At 38.1% G+C, this 19,267-nt stretch overlaps 1 pseudogene; it reads left to right on the top strand.

Moving 5' to 3' along the window:
- The first annotated feature begins 15,268 nt into the window (after positions 1 to 15,268).
- Positions 15,269 to 19,060, top strand: LOC123860343 (large ribosomal subunit protein eL34-like; annotated as a pseudogene).
- Positions 19,061 to 19,267: the final 207 nt, after the last annotated feature.

The following is a 19,267-nucleotide window of genomic DNA, read 5'->3' as shown; positions in this document are numbered from 1 at the left end:
CTCTGAGCTTGATTTTTCAACATTTAAAAAATGATTTAAAACACATGAATCAAATTTTATACAAGTGCTGTGGAAAGATAATAAATTGAATTTTGGGATGATAGGTTAAGTAGTGAACTGAGCCTACAGCCTGAGTGATTGATGAAATGTGATTGCTAAATATGGATAACAAAAGTGTGTTTGTGTGATCAATGTGTGTATGTTTGTTCATTTGAGAAGGAGATAGATTCCCCAGACACTGCAGGGGATTTAGGTATACTTTTCCCTTTTGCTGTTGCTTAGAGGGCAGGTACAAACCTCGGAAAGAGGAGCTACAAGGCATGAGGAAGTTTTTAAAATGAACTCTTGTGTCACTTGTGGGAAATGGGCAATGTCCTGTCTTCTATTTCCCCAGTATCCTGAAGAAAAAATCCTTGACCTGATTAACAATTATGGTTCAGACCATGACAATTATGGTTCACAACATTAAAAGTAAGCAGTCTATTTTTACTCCTGTTATTCTAAGGATCATGCTGGATGCTGGGCATGCAAAAATTAAAAGAGCACCATCCCTCTTAAGTGCGCTGCATAGAGGTTGGGGGGAAGGGTGTAGACACATTAATAAATAAATACAACACAGTGTTACAAATACTATGATCTGTATCTCTATATGCTATAGTGTGGGCATAAACGTGGAAATGGTCACTTTTTTTCCTGTCAGTCAAGGTTAAGTCAGAAAAATAAAAGTTACTCTGTGTATTCCAGTTTTGAGAAATTAAGCCAAAGAATTAGAGGCTTTATATCTTTGGAAGAAATGGGGAATCTTAATTTATAAAAATAGCCACCAATGTTCTTAGCCTAGGTGACCAGGGTATATAGTTCTTTAGAGTTCATTGGGAAGCCATTATAATATTCTATAATTTCTGGGAAGCTCCTATTAATACCTCACCCACAGCAGTGAAGTAGGTGACTCTCAAGAGCATTGGGGGTAGCTTTCAAAACCCTTGTCCCTTACCAGCTCTCTCCTCCACCCCAAAGTCAATATATTACATACTATCTACCTTAATTTGATTCCCAGTTTTCTTTCTTTCAAAGTCTTTTTTTCCCTTTTATTTTCTTTGCTATATCACAGGCTTATGCTTGAGTTAAGAAACTAGTTGATTTGGGACAGGATGCCAGAGACCTATTAACAGAAGAGGCCAAGAAATCTCCAGAAGAGGAATTCATTCTAAGGAGAGAGAATTAGTGCATACTAGTTAGATTCAGAGAAACGTAGGCAAGGTGGGATGGAATGAATGACTTAGATACCACCATGTCAAGCACACAGATTCTTCTTAGACTGAATCACCTAGGACTTGCTTGCACTAGGGCAAACAATTATAATAAATAGAGTGAAATACTCAAAGATCTGCACTGGTACAAAATGGCAGCACACTGGTCCAGGCAACTTACGCAGTAATGAGCAAGGTTAGGAATGACTATTAATGTTAAGCTTAATTCAAGAAATATTTCTCCTGCTCCCAACTTACAAGTTAATAACCTGTATTTAAACAAACAGAAGTTTGGAGAAACTGGCTTTAAATGACCCTTTTCATAGTCAACAAAGCTCTACTAGTTCCCCCTTCATTAGCTGTCTTGGATTCCTTCTTCTATTTCCCTTACTCACTCTGCTTTAGGCACACTGACCTATTTTCTGTTTCTCAAATACCAACTGTGTTATCTCATATTCAAGGCCTTTGCACTTGCTCCTTCATTTTCTTCAGGTCCTCATTCACATGCCGCCTTCTCAGGGAAATCTCTCCTGAACTGTGCCCTTTACCCTCCAGCGTGTCTTACTCTGCGTAGTGGATATATGTCACCTAGGATTTCCCCCAGTATTTAACACTTCCTCTCCTCATTTTGATAGTGTCTCAAATTGTGAATCTAATAGTTTCCAATTTTTTCAAAGTAGAAAAAAAAATTTTTTTTAAAGGCTTTCTTGACAATGGAGTACAGCTACCACTATCAGATGGAAGGTTTTAACTTGGTAGGCAACTGTGTGACAAACAGGCTGAATGCAGGCATTCACTGGGCTAATGCAAGTGTCAGCAGAAGCCATGAGCTCCTGGGTTGGCAGGAGAGAAAGCAGCCGTGCTGATGGTGCAGAGGTTAATGACAGTAACAGTAGCAGCAGCAACTTCCTAAGGGGTCAGTTTTGTAATAGAGTCCTGGAGGTGGTTGTTGTGTGAACTTACTATTTTCCTTAATAAATTCCTTCCTGCTGAGACAGCTAGCAGCTTCTATTGTCTGCATTTAAGACTCTGACTTATAAACATGCATTTATTTTTCCTCATGACATCCCACATATTATTTACTTGATTGTGGTGCTTATTGTCTAGTAGCATGTATCCCAGTGTCTAGAACAGTGCCTGGTTCATAGCAGGTATTCAATAAATATATGATGACTAGAAAAATGGGCTAAACATGACAGATCCCCTTTTGATCTCTAGATACTTTTAGCCATTGGTGTTAGTTATTCCTTATTACATAATTGCCCCAGATTTTCATGGCTTAAACTTGCAAATATTCATTATCTTAAACAGTTACTATGGGTTAAGAATCTGGGAAGGGCTTAGCTGAGTGGTTTTGGCTCAGGGTTTCTCATGAGGTTGCTGTCCAGATGTTGGCAAGGGCTGCAGTTATCTGATGGTTTGAGTGAGGCTCAAGGATTTGCTTCCAAGATAGCTCACTCATATAGCTGTTGGTAGGAAGACTTAGTTCCTTGCCCTGTGAGCCTCTCCACAGGTGGCTTGAATGTCCTCATCATATGGCTGCTGGCTTCTCGGGAGCAAGTAATGAGAGAGAGAGAAATACAATAGCTTTTATGACCTAGTCTCAGAAGTCTACCACAACCACTTCCAACACATTCTATTCATTTGAATCACTTAGCACTGCTCACACTCAAGAGGAGGGGAATTAGCCTTTTGGAGAGAGAAGTATCAAATAATTTCTGGGCCCATTTTAAAACCAACACCACTAAAACATGCAGTGAAAAATGCTGTCAGCCTATTTCCCATCTCTTTCTTGGACTGACATCTAATATTTCTTCATCTCCTTTTCCTTAGTAATCATACTCCAATATTATCTGGAGAATCAATATGCCAATCTACAATACCATATTTTCTGTCTCTTTGAGGTTTTATTTGGCCATGTGATAAGGTTCTGGGAGGCTGCTGACTCAACAGGAGATGAACTCTTTTCATACTTCTGTCCTTTCCGCCTTCCTGCTTTTTGGAATGTGAACATGATGGTGGGCTCTCCAGGACACCCTCTGGACCACGAGCAATCTTGAGAATGAAATATATAAAGCACAAAAGTGGAGAGGATGAGGATTGTGGACTCACCAAAAAAGCTGTGGACTGACTACCTCTTCTATCTTGCTTAAGCCAATATTACTTTGGGTTATTTATAGTCAAACTATTTCTGATACCTGTCCTTGGAAAAGTGATTCAACTTGTCTTTTATATACTCTCTGTCTTGGGAAATTGTCCTACCCCACAGGAACTCGCTGGCAGAGCTTAAATGGAAAGTGTTCGATCCCAGTCCAGGTCTGTTCCTCCCGCCCCATCACATAGATTCCATGGAGACAGAGGGAAGTCCTTTTCTAGTCATCTTGGAAAAGCCAGAAACTACTGATATTTTCTTTCCGTTCTTTAGATATCAGGGGCTTTGTATCATAACAAACTTGAGAAAGTCTCACAAATGCTTTACTAATTTTGGTTTTAAGTGAGATGAATATCTCTCAGCAGGAGAGATACTGCTTTTCATTTTCATTCTTGCTGTCTGCTGAGCTCAACATTTTATCCTACACTCTGTAGCTCACTGAGACTTTCTGATATTCCTTTACACTCAAACCCATCTCTTAGATTCCTTTCCAGACTCTAGAAAACCCCCTACAATAACAACAGTATATTGTCAAAACTTTTTTTTTTTAATGTGCTACATACCTTACAGTGATTATTTCTAATGCTTGTGGCCATTTGGAACAGTAGCACGATTACTATCTCCAGTTAAAAAGGAAGAAATCAAGCCCTGGAACCTTGCTCAGGGTCACAGAGTTCAAAAGTGGCTAAGCATGGATCCAAATCAGGCTCAGAATGACCCCAGAGCCAGTGTTCTTTCCACTTCGCCTGCTCTTAAACTCCACTGAGATTCTTGCTGGACACAGTTACAGTAGAAAGTACAAATATGGATTGAAAATTATAGTGTAATTGCCAAATTGGCTGACTTCAGCATACACAGTCTTGGGAATCCATCTGTCTACAATATTTTTTTTTTTCTTAATAGAATTTGTTGAAACCAGATCAGCACATCCTTGCTAGCGGGGGTCATTGGCCAGGATATGGGAATCACTTCATGAAATGAGTGTTTATTGAAGTAGAATTTTTCCAGAAGGTTGTGTTTTAAGTGAGAACCCTCAGTGGTAAACAGTTAGACCTTGCCCACCTCTCTGCTCAAACTCTCCTCCGGTCCTATCAGATGGGCAGTGGCAACAATGGAAACCACAGATGTGCCAGGTACAGTGAAGCCTGCCAGCGGCAGGAGGGAGGAGGATGGAAGAAAAAGACAGATGGTAGGAAATTTCACATATATGTCCACCTAGCGCAATACATTTTTTCATTATGTAATTTGAATTAATATTTTATTTAACTTTCACATACCCTAATGGCTAGGTTGTATTATTCATATTTTATAAATGGAGAAGCTGATGGTCAGAGAGTTTAAGGTCAACAAAATCATAAGTGCAGAGAATGATCAAGTTAACGTTTGAATTCAGAGTTGTCTGATTCCAAAACTCATGCCCCTTGTAGTAGATCATGTTACCCCTTCATAAGCAGTAATATTAATCATATCATGTTTTTATCTTGCTTTATATTTTACATATATTCTCTCATTTACTTTCATAATAATTTCATAACACAGTTGCGATGGTCAATTTTATGTCAACTTGGCTAGGCCACAGTGCCCAGATGTTTGGTTAAATATTATTCTAGATGTTTCGATAGAGGTATTTTTTAAGATTAGATTAACGTTTAAATCAGTAGACGTTGAGTAAAGCAGATAATGCGGGTGGGCCTCATCCAATCGGTTAAAGACTTTAATAGAAAAAGAATGACCTCTCCAAGGGAAGGGGCATTTCTGCTAACAGACTGTCTTTGGACTTGAACTGCAACTCTTCTCCGAGTCTCCAGTCTGCTAGCCTACCCTGCTGATTTTGGACTTTGTCAAGCCTTTCCAATTGTGTGAACCAAATCCTTAAAGTAAACCTTTTTCTCTTGCTGTATATTTACATCCTGTTGGTTCTGTTTCTTTGAAGAACTCTAATACAGTAGTCATTATAACCCCTTTTGAGGATATATAAAGAACTCCAGAGAGGTTTATTTTTTTTATTTTTATTTTTTTAAAAGATTTTATTTATTTATTTTTAGAGAGAGAGAGAGAACACATGAGAGGGGGGAGGGTCAGAGGGAGAAGCAGACTCCCTGCCGAGCAGGGAGCCCTATGCGGGACTCGATCCCAGGACTCCAGGATCACAACCTGAGCCGAAGGCAGTCGCTTAACCAACTGAGCCACCCAGGGGCCCCTCCAGAGAGGTTTAATAATTTGCCTCTTAAACTGGTGAACTCTCCAAGATCACACAGGTAATAACTGGAGGACCTGATATTCAAAATCAGTTCATTTGTCTCAAGCCTACTTCTTTTTCTATTTTTTTTTTGAAATTATTATTTAAAAATGAATACACAGTGAAACACAGTTTTTTAGTTTCAATGGCTGCTCTAACAAATTACCACAAATTTGGTGGCTTAAAAGAACGCAAATTCATTCTCTTACAGTTCTGGAGGCCTCAAGTCTGAACACTGAACTGAAGTCAAGGTGTGGGCAGGGCTTGATGGAGGCTCCGGGAGGAGAATTCATTTCTTTGTCCTTTTCAGCTTCTAATGGCTGCCTGTATTCCTTGCTTTGTGTCCTCTTCATCTTCAAAGCATATTACTCCAGTCTCTGCTTCCCTCATCACCTCATCTTTCCTTTGTCTGTGGTCAAGTTTCCCTTTGCCTCCCTCTTAGAGGGACACTGTGATTACATCTGGCTCACCTAGATAATCCAGGATTATCTCCCCATCTCAAGATCTTCTTTTTGGGGCACCTGGGTGGCTCAGTCATTAAGTGTCTGCCTTCGGCTCAGGTCATGATCCCAGGGTCCTGGGATCGAGACCCACATTGGACTCCCTGCTCCGCGGGAAGCCTGCTTCTCCCTCTCCCACTCCCACTGCTTGTGTTCCCTCTTGTGTCTCTCTCTGCCAAATAAATAAATAAAATCTTTTTTTAAAAAAGATCTTTTTAATCATATCTGCAAAGCCTGTTGAGCTGTATAAAGTAACATTCACATGTTCTGGGGATTAGGAGTTGGGTATCTTTGGGGGCCATTATTCAGCCTACAAAGCTCGATTTCTTTCTATCTCTTTCCCTCTCCATCCCCCTCTCTCTGTAATGTATCAATTAGTTTTAGTTTGATTATGCAAATGTGCTTACTTTTCTTTTACTTTCTCATTTACCTTGCTAATTCTATTATGAAATAGATTCAGATAAGAGCTCTGAACAGGAGTGATTAGAAATACTAGAACCAAAGATCTAGAAGATTGTTGAATTAGAATAAACACATTACATCTGTCCTCAAAAAGTTATGATTTAGGATCCATAGACATCCTCAGAGCCCTTACACTAAGCCTTCTCCCCCAGGGAAGTTTATCAAATCTATTAATTAACTGCAGAGGTGACTGATGAGCAGCATCTTTTTATTTGCTTCCCTCCTACTTAGGAGAATGACCAAAATGTAGGACCCAGGTAGGAAAGGAAGCAGAGGTAACTTGAATCCTCAGGCTTTTAATCAGCTCCCTGATGACTGAGAGCTGACTGGAAATCTGATGCATCTATGGAAGAAAACTTACTCTTTTCCTGTGGGTTCTTATTTCCTTCATCCTGAAGAAACCCCCAGGGCCTCATTCACTCAGATCTCATACCCATACAGCAAATTCTCTGGTGTCAGCAGCTTATTCTCTCAGCCTCAGGAGCCTCCTGTGACTTTGGGGGTCATGTTTCAGCCAGGCAGAACTGTGCAGAAAATCCACCACTTAGTATGTGATGTCCGTGAACATAATGTGCAGAGCTTTGACTCTCCATCAGTGGGATGTGGATAATAATGTCTTTTGCACAGAGATTGGAAGGGTCGAATACAAGCAAAGCTATTGTTATTGCCTATCCTCCTTTGTATCACCTCACAGCCATTATTAGCCTTTGACCTATTACTGCACCTGCTAGAGTGACAGGCAGAATAAAAAGCACCAGACGTTCCATATTTAGAAGCAGAGCTGTTAGTGCTGTTCTTCTTTGCAGAGACAATGCTAGCAAGTGCTAAAGGCAGGTGAGAGGGTTTTGACAAAATGGTTGTGATGATACAAGGATTTCCTCCCCAACAGCCATTGCCTCTTCTCAGCTAATAGAGCCCCAGTTTTGTCCTGACATTGGGCAGCCCTGAGCAGCCTGCAGAGGATGGTGCCTGACTAGTCTAGGCCAATTATGATTATTAGTCATTTTTATCAGTGACTTGGCCAGGGGTGGCTGTGTGATTTCTTTCTAGTGGATGAGACATAAGGGAACCTAAGGGAACTACTCTGAGGAAATTCAGGGTAAGATTTCCTTCCTTGGTTATTTCAGTTATCTCCAATTCATTTATTTGGTGAGGGAGTGCGGGAGTCCCATCCTGGGGTTACAGGGATGGCTGAACACATGACACTTGACACTGGACAGATGAGATTGGCAGCAGTTTATTAGTTACATATACTCACAGCCCAGGGGAGGAGGACACCATGCCATGCAGGGCCACGTGGGGATTGCACTTGGGAAAACAGAGTGGACAGCCAAGGGCCATGGATGACAAGCTTTATAGTTTTAAGACTGTGGGTGCTCCCTGGATCTTGTGGAAAGATGTGATTGGGTTGTTTGAATAGTTTGGTGGGCTTTCAGGGAACCGAAACTTGTTACTTAAGGATAATCAGGAATTGCACTGGTCACCTTGATAAGGAGGATTGTTTGGCTATAGGACCTTATCCATGGGAACAGTATGGATAGGGACCTTTTAGGCTATAGGAGGCCCTCCTACTTTCTCCAGATATTAAGACAGCACATAATATTTGGCCTTAATTTTAGGCCATGTAGCCTATTGACTTGAGAGAGGTGGGGATGGGGAGGGGAGAGAGAGGGAAGAGAGAGAACCATTCTTTCTTCCCCTTTGGATATTGTCATGTGTAAATATGATGGTTGTAGTTAGAAGCATAAGGTCAATTGTGCAACTGTGAAAAGAAACATTGTAGATATTCCAGGGTCAGGGGAGAAAAAAGAGAGAGCAAGACTGGGTCCCTGGTGGATTCTTTGAAATTGCTCAACTTTCCCTGAAATGTTCTACTACCAGATTTCTTTTATATGACAGTAAACTTCTACTATTAAACTACTTTTAGTCTGTTATTCTGACCCTTGTGGTTGAAGTATCCTGACAGGGAAGGCTAGATGCTTCTACTATCTGCTAGGGACATGTTTCCTGTGATTTTATATATGTCTTTTTGTTTGTTTACTTGTTTCAAGTTTTTATTTAAATTCCAGTTAGTTAACATATAGTGTAATATGAATTCCAGGAACAGAATTTAGTGATTCGTCACTTACATATAACGCCCAGTGCTCATCACAAGTGTCTTCCTTAACATGTATGTCTTTTTATATATATCTTATATAATGTCTTTCTGTGACTAATGTGGTGATTGTCTTGTATTGTATTTTATAGTTATACTGTAAGGGTGGTGCAGAGTCCATCTTGGACCAAAATGAAGGACCAGAAAAATCAGAGAGAAAACTCCAATGGAAAGTTATCGAGTCCCTCAGCCTGCTGCCCACCTCAAAAAGAGAATCTGACTTTTATTTGACCCTGAAGCAGAATTTTCACAAAATTTATTGATAATTCCTTTGTCAATCCCTAAAATATAAATTTACCCTCAGGCCATTGATACCCTCAGGCTGCCTTATATGTTACTTGGAAGAAGATGGGGCTGCCATATATCTTATTTTTTACCTATATTGCAGTCCATGAAAAATATACAGTTAACCTAGGTTATCTACGTTAGAAACATGACAAAATAAGCCAAAAATCGAATAAGGATCATATCCTTGAATAATGGAGAATACACTTTCAGATTCCTATCTTCTTTGTGTATATATATTTAATAAAAATAAGCAATAAAAATAGAATGATGTCACAGTTTTCTTTTGTAGAAAAATAGAAAAATTTGATGATTACCAAGATTATTACCATGGTATTACCAAATGACTTTATTTGCTTAAACTTTGACTCAAATTGTTTCTGAGCCCTTAAATGTTCTTTGCTGTCATTTTGAAAATTATCTATATTAAAACTTGTGTAATAAAATACTTTAAAATCCTTCTGGTAAATTTGCAATAAAAGCTTAAGAAAACTTGACAGCGTATCAGTTTCGGGTATTAGAATATAATTTTCAAAATACTCATGTGCAATATTTTTTCTACTAAAGCAATGGAAGTTATTGGATTTTGAAGACTGAAAAAATCTCATGAATATGCTCTCAATAGAAAAAAGTTTATGCTCTGAAACTAATAAAAACATTTAATCAATTCAATTCAACCCATTGAAGAATTATGCTAGGTCAAGGAAGAGTAGCTTTTCCTAATCTTCTTGACTCTTCACCTTCTCAAAGGTCTATGAAGACTAGACGTTCAGGGGTCTCTGAAGGTCACTCGCCACATTAGACCTCTGTGCAAGCCAGAGGCCATCCCCTTTCTGGGCAATACCTTGTGAACATGTCTAACAGGTGCTTTCAGTCCTTAGTTGCTCTCCTTCCCTTGGCTTCTAGGTAGCAGGGGCCAGAGAATGAAGAGCCTTGTATGCCATGCTAAGGAGCTCTCACTCAATTCTGTAGTAATTAGGAGTCTTCCAAGATTTAAGCCAGAAGGTTTGGATATGATTTCATTAGCTTTACAGCAGGATCACTGTGGTGAAGGATACCTGAGAGGAGACTTGAGCCTGGAGCTACTGAGGAGGTGGTTATGATGGTCAGGAGAAACAGAATGAAGACCTGAGCTTACACAGAAGCCCTGCAGATGCCACCATATCCAGGGAGGTAAAACTAAAAGATCCCAAATGAATATGTGGGGGAGGAGAGAGGGAAATGGAACAGTGAAGGGGATGAGACAAGCTAATTAGAATTATGTCTACTGTAAAATTGAATTGACTCTAAGGTCTGAGGTGACCAGGAGCATAGCCATAGGGTTGTACCACCAATTTTAGCCTCCTAACAGATGATACAGTCTAAGGACTTTTTGTTTTGTTTCCTTTGGTTCTTTTCCTTTCCTTCCCTTCCTTTCCCTTCCCCCTTTTCCCTTTCCCTCCCCTTCCCTCCCCTTCCCTTTTCTTTCTTCCTCCCTGCATTTTTCTTCCTTCCTTTCTTTCTCTTTCTTTCTTTTTCTTTCTTTCTTTCTTTCTTTCTTTCTTTCTTTCTTTCTTTCTTTCTTTCTTTCTTTCTTTCTTTCTTTCTTTCTTTCTCTTTCTTTCTTTCTTTCTTTCTTTCTTTCTTTCTTTCTTTCTTTCTTTCTTTCTTTCTTCTTCTCTTCTCTTCTTTTAACTTTTAGTTTTCAGCTCTGTTTCAGATACTTGAGGTGCCAAGATAAATGATCTCCTGATTACATATTTCAGTGATACGTGTACAGTGAATAAAAAGTGAACCATGTTGCCTTCTATCGTAAACTCTCAAAGGTCAGGGGCCAGGCTGAACTTTCTAAAGCTCAATTTAGGCACTTCACAAACCATAAAAAGTGATAATATTTTCCCCATAAAAGACTCTAGAAGGAGAAACATAGAGCATAATTTGAGTAGAAATATCTAAACAAAACAAAATAAGTAAAAAATCAGAGAAGAAAGTGTATTATATCAGTTACAATCTGAAAAATTAAAATAATGTATATAATTTCTTTAATTTCACATAATTACTTATTAATATATTACTTATTTATGAATATATTCTATGTGCAAAGCATAGCATGAATAAAAAATTATTACTTTTGTTGGTTATCTAAAGTTGAAGATATTGTTATCTGAGATAGGGAGAGCTGTATTTGAAGGGAGGATCAATTGTTTTATTAATAAATCAGAAAATATACACAATCCAAATGATAGTTTCTGAATTGAAAGTGACTGAGTTCTTAAAAATATTAATTTCTTTAAGTCAGAAATTTTAGTCATGTTTGCAACATAGCAAAATGTTTTTGATTTCCTAATGAGATTTTTGTAAAATTTTGAAAATGTGTAAAATGTAAGTTTATTTAAACTGAAAATTATGCCAGATGACATTTTGAAGTAAATGGTAGAAAAAGGATGTTGCTGGGATGTCAAATGACTTTACTTTTTAATTGAGATACATTTTGCAAAAGTTATACCATGGGGTAAATGGAATGTATACCCAGAGAACTGGTCTCAATATTCCTGCTTTGCCATTTCCTAATTGTGTCACCTTCATCAAATTATTTCCTTTTTTCCAAGCTTCAGTTTCTCCACTTGTTAAATAGGCTGTAATTCATATTTTCTTTGCAAGATCATGCTAGCATTAGGAAGAGTACAAGAGGGGTGCCTGGATGGCTCAGATGGTTAAGCGTCTGCCTTCGACTCAGGTCATGATCCCAGGGTCCTGGGATTGAGCCCCGCACTGGGCTTCCTGCTGAGCAGGGAGCCTGCTTCTCCCTCTCCCTCAGCCTGCCACTCCCCCTGCTTGGACTCTCTCTCATCTATCAAAATAAATAAAATCTTAAAAAAAAAAAAAGAAAGTACAAAAAATCACCCAGCATGACATGAACACTTGCTCAAGTAGCTCTTGTGAATTTGCAATTACCATTTTAAGACTGAGAACAAGAATTAGAAAAATCACTTTGATAATCCACTATAATAATTTCTTTACATGAATCATGGGAGTATATAAGTTTTCTTAAGGATTTTCAAAAAGATGTAAATGAACAAAATGTTTTAAATACCAGTCCATCCTAAAGAATTCGAGAAAGAGAACATTAGAATGCTACATTTGTTACTTGATCACAATTGTTAATAACAATGTTTATATAGCTTCAAATATCCATCAACCACATAGTATAAAAAATCTGACCAGTTCAGCATAATCAGTATTAAATTATTTTACTTATAAAAGAAAGATGAGACAAATGGCAGTGACTTTAAATTGTGTTTTATCCATCTTTTTGTGGAATTTTTTTTTTTAAAGATTTTATTTATTTATTTGAGAGAGAGAGAATGAGAGAGAGAAAGCACATGAGAGGGGGGAGGGTCAGAGGGAGAAGCAGACTCCCCGCCGAGCAGGGAGCCCGATGCGGGACTCGATCCAGGGACTCCAGGATCATGACCTGAGCCGAAGGCAGTGGCTTAACCAACTGAGCCACCCAGGTGCCCTTTTTGTGGAATTTTTAAAAAAGATGTATTTATTTATTTATTTGAGAGAGAGAGAGAGACAGCACGTGATTAGGGGAGAGAGAGAGAGAGAATGCTCAAGCAAGCAGGCTCCCCCCTGAGTGTGGAGCCCAACATGGGGCTTGATCTCACAGCCCTGACATCATGACCCAACTGAAACCAAGAGTTGGGTACTTAACCTACTGCGCCACCCAGGCACCCTCTTTTCATGGAATTTTATGTACAAAAGTAAATTTGCCGTATGTACAGGTAATGGAACTAAAGAGAATGTATCATTAGAATCAGGGATAAGGAAGGGAATACTCAGGGCATTGTTGCAAATATGGACATTGAACTGCATTTCCTAAAGGGAATAAAAGTCTAATTGCCTAAAGGATTGCTTTTTGTCTGGAAACATCTGTTGGTTAGTCCATAAACTTCTACCTGTGTTTTATGTTCTTGATGGAAATATTTTTTCAAAAGAATTAGATTTCCCTGACATCTACTTAAATTTATTCTATCTTCTCATGCTGGCTCAAATCTGGTTACTTACAGGGTACTCTGTGGCTAGCAGAGTCATGCATATGGAAATATGTGCAAGGTTGTTGATGAATTTTTCACCTTTACACACCAACCCTGCCCCCAAAGCCTTATCTGCTTTAGCACTTTAAATTAATGTTAAGGCTCTGCATATACTATGTGACTGTAAATAAGGCAAAATAAAATCTCTTTTGTAAAAATTTGAAAAGCAACACATTGTAGAAAGGAAAGAAGTAGAAATGAAGATAATTCAGGTGATATAGAGAGTTTTGAGATACAGCTGAAATAGATTGTAAGGCCACATATTGACAATAAATTAGCTACTGCTCAGTAATCCAATATGCCTACAGGAGCCCCAATATATTTCTCTCTATATGTAGAGTTATTCTGTCATAAAAAGAGAGAATATTTCTTCTTTTCATTACCCTCAGCATTTTCTATGTGAAATATTACTTTATGATCCTGCAAATAGTTATAAAATATTATCAGAAAATCCTCAACATTTCAGAAGAAAACAAGAACTATTTCAGAGAAATTCAGAAGAAAACAAAAACTTGCTCCCAATAGATTTGCTTATATGGATAAATTGAGAAAATGTTGAGCAAGGAAAAAACACCTGTGATGATAATATCAATGCAGTCACATTCTTCAAGATTTACACTATCAGGTGATGACAGGCTAGAGAGCTGCTGCTTCTGCAATTTTTTTTTTTTTAAGATTTATTTATTTTATTTTAGAAAGAGAGAGTATGTGCGGGTGGGGGTAGGGGCAGAAAGAGGGAGATAAGCAGACTCCCCACTGAGCCAGGAGCTGGACGCAGGGCTCCATCCCAGGACCCTGAGATCATGACTGAGTTGAAACCAAGAGCTGACACCTAACCCACTGAGCCATCCAGGCGCCCCTCTCCTGAAATTATTAAGTAATCAAATTTTAGAAGGTCCTTAAAGAAGGAAAGAAAGTAATATCTATTGCTTGCCTACTTTGTATCAGTCACTAGCCTGGGCAGTTTTGTGTGTGTGTGTGTGTGTGTGTGTGTGTGTATGTGAGAGAGAGAGAGAGAGACAGAGACAGAGACAGAGAGAGATTCTTCATAACAGTCCCATGAGATGGGCAATGTTATCTCCATTTCCACAGATGAAATAATTTGACGAAGGTATCGTAGCTAGCAATGAAAAAAGATTATAGGCATTTTTAATTCAAATGTTTGTGTCCCTTTCTTGCTCTGGTATTTTCATGTAAGATTTATATATAGGAGAATTAAGTACCTGGATTGAGAATAGCTAAGATAATTTATAGATGATTTGCATTAATAAAGCAATTACCTTGTGTGCTAGGCCTCTATGGAAGGACAGAAAAACACAAAAAAACAAAAGCTAACCAAACTTATCCTCAGCTGTATATTATTATTATTAAAAGTTATCCAATGGACTAAACAGAGAAAAATTTTACTTACTTAACTAAGGAAACAGCATTATTGATTACTTAATAACTAGACCTACCCTGTATATGTCTATGTTGGATTTGAACCTTTGGGGCAGGTTCAAAGTGATCAGATGAAGCATTTACTCTCTTCCTGTATATCACTGCCCCATAGTTGATGTACAAATTAGTGCAAGAAAGGAGCAGAATGGCTTGAACTCTATCAAATGAGCTCAGACAATAAATCTCTTTGTCACCATTATTAAAATAACTCTCACAAGAGAAGCTTTGTTATGTATATGGATGATTTTTAAAACATTATCAGAAACCTTATGTACTACAGCCTACCTTTCTATGTGCTTAAGTATTATTCTCTTTACCATGGGACTAGTAATAGTGTTTCCTGGGTTGTTGTAAAAAAATTAATACATGTGAGGCACTTTAACAGTGCCAGCCACACAAAAACTACTCAATAAATGTTAGCTTCTCCTTTTATTATTTTGCCATTATTATTATTATTGCTATGGTCAGAGAGTAGAAGGTGCATATCAGCTGAGGAGGGTGGTCATGGAAGGCATCCCAAAGGAATGATGTTCAACTGGGAACAGAAGTAAAAAGGGCATGGAAATTACTCTTACTAGAAAACATTAGCATGTGAAAAGGCACAAAGATGAGAGATGCTACTACAGTGTTTTCCTGCAGGAAAGGGAAGAAGATTTTGAGTAAGAAGGGAGCAACGGTTCCTGGATGGCATCCATCGTCATTCAGAATGTTCCAGCGTTTGACCTACCATCATAGGCAGTCCTATAGTACAGCCTCTAACAAATCTAGGCTGTCCCAAACCCCTGGTAATAGAATCATTTACTTTTATACCAAGGAGGTTGGGAAAGCACCCAAATCTGCATGTGGTGTGTGCCCAGGCCAACGTTGAGGAGTTTGTGCTGTGAGACCTAAAGTCCTTATGAGGTTGTCTAAAACGAAAGAACAGGTCAGCAGGGCCTACGGTGGCTCCATATTTGCCAAGTGCCTTCGTGACAGGATCAAGCGTGCTCTCCTTATCAAGGAGCAGAGAATCATTGTGAAACTGTTGAAGGCACAAGCACAGAGTCAGAAAGCTAAAAAAAAAAAAAAAGAAGCTTTTTTGAGTAATAAAAAAAACCAAAGGCAAAAAAAAAAAAAAAGAAGGGAGCAACAGTATTAAATGCCACAGAGAGTTTGAGAACAATGAAGACAGAGGAAGAACTTTGGATTTATTGATCAGGAAGCCACAGTGTTATGTGCTGAATTCATCTCCTCAAACTCCGTATGTTGAAGGCCTAACACTCAGTACATCAGATTGTGACTGTATATGGAGCTAGGGCCTTGAGAGAAGTGATTAAGTTAAAATGAGTCCATTTGGATGGGCACTAATCCAACATGTCTGGTGTGCTTATTGGAAGAGGAAATTTAGACTCACAAAAAGAGAGACCAGGGATGTGAGCACACAGAATAAAGACCATAGACCATGTGAGGACACAGTGAGGAAATAGCTATCTGCAAGCCAAAGAGAAACCTCAGAAGAAATCAACTCTGCTGACACATTGATCTTGGAAGTCTAGCCTCTAAAATTGTGAGAAAATGAGTTTCTGTTGTTCAAGCCATGGGTCTGTGGTATTTTGTTATGGCAGCCCTAGCAAAAGAATACATTCTGTTACATTGAAGGAGAGTAGATAAGCCAGAATTCAGTAGTTAATGATGAATGAATGGCAAGGAATTAGAAACTATTGGAAAAGTAGTGGATTTTTAAAAGATTGGTAAGGAACCATGATTTTTCCTCCAGAGGATTTGGTTACTGTGGGTATAGTTTCTCCAATGTGACTTTTAGAGTTATACCTTTTCTGCTTTCTTCAAAATTTATTTTTATAATAAAATAATTTAAAAATGCTGTACAGATAAACTACTTTATCTGTACTTGAGCGTAATAGCTGAATCTATCTTGTGACCACAGGACAAGTCATGGCATTTGCTTCTATTTATTTATTTATTTATTTATTCATTTATTCATTTATTCATTCATTCATTCATTCATTCATTCTTAAATTTTTTTATTTTTTAAAATTTTACTTTATTTAAATTCAATTAATTAACATGTAGCGTGTCATTAGTTTCAGAGGTAGAGTTCAGTTACTCATCAGTTGCGTATAACACCGAGTTCTCATTCTATCACATGCCCCCCTTAATGCCCATCACCCAGTTACCCCATCCCCCCACCCCCTCCCCTCCAGCAACCCTCAGTTTGTTTCCTAAAGTTAAAAGTCTCTTATGCTTTGCCTCCTTCTCTGATTTCATCTTATTTTTCTCTCCCTTTTTCTATGATTCTCTGTTTTGTTTCTTGGCATTTGCTTTTATAGTTATGATAACAACAATTCTGAAGTTGGAAATGTAGTTTCCCTAGAGTCAGGAAGATTTCTATTTTTGCAGCGGGGGGGAGCGGGGGGAATGATCATGGGGAAGAGATGTAAAAATATTGGGGGTAGTCTTTGTTTCCTTCTAAAATAGTATACTTGCCTAGATTTCCAACTCCTATATAACAGAAATAAAGCCACTTACACATTCTACCAAAGGCTCAAAGAATATTTAGCAAGCGTTTAGCAGTTTTAAATATGCAAGACCAAGAATTCAGGTTTTACAAGAGTTAACTAACTTGATTTCATACCATCCTCCAAAATTAAAAGCATCTCACTAATGCCAAACTTCTTCATGTCTCCTCAGTCTTTTATGATATTTTCATTGTCCTCACCATGGTTTTGATCATGTTTTACTTATATCTGGAATAGGATTCTATCACTAGTCAAAAATATTCTATATACTTCTCAATTCTACTCATCTTAAGGTCTGCTCAAGTCCTTCCCCTCCTAATGAAGCTTTATCTATATATTCTAATCAAAAGGAGTCTGTTTTTTACTATTTTCCATAGTGCTTATATTCTGTTCCTCCAGAATAGGATGAAAATTATTAGCCTTGGACTTGGACATCCTTTGGTTCAAAGGTGAGATCTTTTATTTGACAGCCATTCAACTTTGGGTGAATTGGTTAATTTCTCCGAAACTTTATTTTCTTGCAAAAGTACATGAGTAATAGGACTGTGTTAATGATTAAATCAGACTCTGTGTTTGACATACAGAGCATCTAGTTGATGACCAAGAGTCTGTGTTCTCTTGATTAGAAGGAAAAGTAACTTATTCTAAGTAAAAATGTGGTTATCATAAAGGAATAAGGATGTCTCAAAATAATCGAGGACAGACTAAACAACCAGGCTGCAGAGTCATTGGGAACTGAGGTAATCCTAAGTGCCAGCCACTTTCCCGTCTTGTCTTTCTGTCGTATGGCATCCTATTTCCTCTCTGCATAGCTACTCTGATCTCTCACTCCCAGCCAGTTTCTCTGAGTCTCAATTTCCTCCTAACATAAGGCTCTGAAATGGCCATTGCAGCCCAAACTCTAGGTGAACCTTCAGCTTAAACACCCAAATCACAGGTAACTGTCTTTCTGTTCTTTTAGTTCAAAGTCCTCAAGAAGAGAATCCAATTGGCTTAGCTTCTCTTCAAATTGATGTCCTGCCTAGAATGGGCCACCTCTGCCAGGGGCCAGACCTTTTTCACTCATTGGTTACCTGGCCACTTTGTAGTCTGCACCTACCAAATGCGAGAAAGGAATGAGTCAGATTCCCTTTGAGAGAGACTAGAGCTGGAGGAAGGCTAGGGAGCAGCTACCATAAAATATTTCTAGGATTTCTAGTGAAATGTTCACTACTCCTAACAATTGAACACTGATTTTATTCTATCACTTATTTTTATACTTGTTTGTCCCACATGAGTGTATTTTCTTTTGCCAGGAGAGATGTTTATAATACATGCCATGTAACACTTTCTGTACTCTTTATATTTATTCAATAACATTCATCAGACATTCATTAGACACCTACATATCAAGCACTATTACTAAGGATATGGTAATAAATCAAATAAACACAATTTATGATCTCATGGAGCTTACATTCTGAAATTTTTATTTCTATATATGATCCTAGTTAGGCCAGGAGATTGGAAGAGTTGAAATGATTTAATGTAATCATTTTCAGAATGAATCCTTCCCTGTCCACCCAATTTAAAAATGCACCTGGGTGGCTTAGTCAGTTAAGAGTCCAACTCTTGATTTCAGCTCCTGAGATTGAGCTTTGCATCAGGCTCCTCACTGAGCTCTGAGCATAGAGCCTGCTTGAGATTCTTCCTCTCTGCCTGCCCCTCCCCCACACTGCGCATGTGCATTCTCTTTCTCTCCCTAAAAAAAAAAGAAATAATAAAATAAAAATAAAAATAAAAATGCAACCACTACTGCTACACCCATTCAATTTTCTTCTTTCCCTGTCATATTGTTCTCCCTAGCTTTGTATTAACACATCAGGTATTATATTTATGAATCTGTTGTCTCCATTACTAGAATGAAAGCTCATAAAAATAAGGATTTTTATCCCTTTTCTTCAGTCTATATTTTTAGTACTGATAATCTGTTGAAAGCATGAATAAGTGAAGGTCTGAATGAATCATCATACTTAACTGTTGTCAAGCACATATTGAGTGTTAGGCATATGTTAGCTATTTTTATTTTATTTATTTATTTATTTATTTATTTATTTATTTATTTTTTAAAGATTTTATTTACTTATTTGAGAGAGAGAGAATGAGAGAGAGCACATGAAAGGGGGGAGGGTCAGAGGGAGAAGCAGACT

Source organism: Mirounga angustirostris, unplaced genomic scaffold (genome assembly GCF_029215605.1).
Source record: "Mirounga angustirostris isolate CCGP_5_RB_7025 unplaced genomic scaffold, mMirAng1.0.hap1 SCAF_4, whole genome shotgun sequence".
NCBI classification, from domain to species: domain Eukaryota; kingdom Metazoa; phylum Chordata; class Mammalia; order Carnivora; family Phocidae; genus Mirounga; species Mirounga angustirostris.
Note: the sequence above shows the minus strand (reverse complement) of the source record. Positions and strands in the feature narration are given on the sequence as shown.